We start from the raw sequence: 1,958 nt of genomic DNA, 5'->3' as shown, positions 1-1,958 counted from the left end.
AAATTGCATGACAACATGCAGAGCTAGTGGCGTCAAAATTAACGCACATACTTTATGTGACTCAAAAGCCGAACGAGTTACTTTCCGACGTTGTTTTAGATGTGCAAGTGATAGTCAAAACTCGCTGTGTCGGCACTCTGCCGACCATTTCGCTAGTTAACACCGGTCTTGTTGTGTGTGTTTCAAGCTCAAGAGCATCTCCAAGCAAAAAATGGTCAACAGCAACATTCAGACGGTTTCGTACTGCTCAATTGCTACATTAAAACGTTATGTTTCTTTTTCAGAACTGGAAAAACACAAGCGTGACAGCATTCGAACCTGTAATCTTCAGATCCGAAGTCCGACGCCTTATCCTTTAGGCCACACGGTCACTGACGACCAACATTTACATGTATACGACTCATCTCGAAACGCTCACACCCCTGAGGATTTGTGTTTTCGTTCTACACAGCCGCTGCCCCTTGCTCTTTCCCACCCATTCGTTACATTCAACCTCTGACGAGACCGACCAAATATAGACTGTGAAACAAGACCACACACTTTGTGCATTCGGAATCGAAGGCAGGGCGTCCCTCGCCGCATTTGCTACGGTTGCCATTTGCTACTTCTGCAGAAGCGGCGGCGACGACGACGACGACGAAGACGACGACGACGACGAATATCGCGAAAGGCTCTGAGATATGTGAGAAATACATCTATAAAATGTAATTCAGACTGCCTCGTCCCACCTTATGCTGTACCGCTTTGGCAAATGCTTTATCTGCGCCATTCGCCTTAATCGCATCTGAGAGTGATTCTTAAAAAAACGCCTGTCGCTAATTGTTCGTCATCACAGGTACTGTTTGCTATACGGCCACGACGCGCAACTGATTTCCAAAATTCATCTTTCTCCTGTGAGGATGGAACTTACGACCCCTGGTTTATTAGACCAGTGCTCTACCACTGAGCTAAAGAGGCGCGGCCTAGCGGTACTCTTGGGTACTTCGTCCTTACGGTCGTCTGCATCATCAGACTTTAGCTGACAACACTTCATATTACCGGCTAATATTTGCAGCTATGGCGACAAATTACTGCTTGACTACACATCTGACACGTAACCGATGTGCTCTCCAAACAACAACACTTGCATTTCAGAACATGTCTTTCACACATGTCTACAAAATCACCTTCACCTTCAAATACAGCTTCCTTGCGACTGACAGAGACGTAGGCAAAGTTTAAAGTTGCTATTTCCATTAAATCTCGTTAATCAGAAAAACGGTAATTTACACTTGCAGCGGAACAAAATTCCGTTCCGCCCAGCGTCTGGCTCGAACCCACGACCCTGGGATTAAAAGTCTGACGCTCTACCGACTGAGCTAGCCGGCTACCTCGGTGAATACCTGCCGGGTAGCACGTCACACAGTACTCGTTTGGGTTGGGTGGTCCCATACAGAATCTCTCCATGATGCCTAATGTTTTCCTAACGTCACACTCGTCACGTACTTCACTTTTATGTCATAATCATTTCTGAGAGGTAAAGAAATTGCATGACAACATGCAGAGCTAGTGGCGTCAAAATTAACGCACATACTTTATGTGACTCAAAAGCCGAACGAGTTACTTTCCGACGTTGTTTTAGATGTGCAAGTGATAGTCAAAACTCGCTGTGTCGGCACTCTGCCGACCATTTCGCTAGTTAACACCGGTCTTGTTGTGTGTGTTTCAAGCTCAAGAGCATCTCCAAGCAAAAAATGGTCAACAGCAACATTCAGACGGTTTCGTACTGCTCAATTGCTACATTAAAACGTTATGTTTCTTTTTCAGAACTGGAAAAACACAAGCGTGACAGCATTCGAACCTGTAATCTTCAGATCCGAAGTCCGACGCCTTATCCTTTAGGCCACACGGTCACTGACGACCAACATTTACATGTATACGACTCATCTCGAAACGCTCACACCCCTGAGGATTTGTGT

This window comes from Schistocerca gregaria, unplaced genomic scaffold (genome assembly GCF_023897955.1).
Source record: "Schistocerca gregaria isolate iqSchGreg1 unplaced genomic scaffold, iqSchGreg1.2 ptg000240l, whole genome shotgun sequence".
In the NCBI taxonomy this organism is placed as follows: Eukaryota; Metazoa; Arthropoda; class Insecta; order Orthoptera; family Acrididae; genus Schistocerca; species Schistocerca gregaria.
Note: the sequence above shows the minus strand (reverse complement) of the source record.